The sequence below is a fragment of the Engraulis encrasicolus genome, chromosome 13, assembly GCF_034702125.1.
Source record: "Engraulis encrasicolus isolate BLACKSEA-1 chromosome 13, IST_EnEncr_1.0, whole genome shotgun sequence".
In the NCBI taxonomy this organism is placed as follows: Eukaryota; Metazoa; Chordata; class Actinopteri; order Clupeiformes; family Engraulidae; genus Engraulis; species Engraulis encrasicolus.
The window spans coordinates 48,214,318-48,214,541 of NC_085869.1; positions in this window are offsets into that span (position 1 = coordinate 48,214,318).

Genomic DNA, 224 nt, shown 5'->3' on the forward strand with positions numbered 1-224 from the left:
TGTGAAGTCTAAACGTGTTAAAGACACTGAGTGGTTTTTGCCTTTGCTGCTTTGAGAGGAGAGGACGAAGGTGTAGTGGCACTGAATGGTGTCTTGACATATTGGTTTAGGTACCTTAACAAAGAAACAGGACAGGATAATGTGTCTCTGGAAGGATGGGCAGCTGTTCCATTGTAGACAGGCCCAAAGAATTGGCGATTGGTAGAGAAGTGGAGAAAGAAATG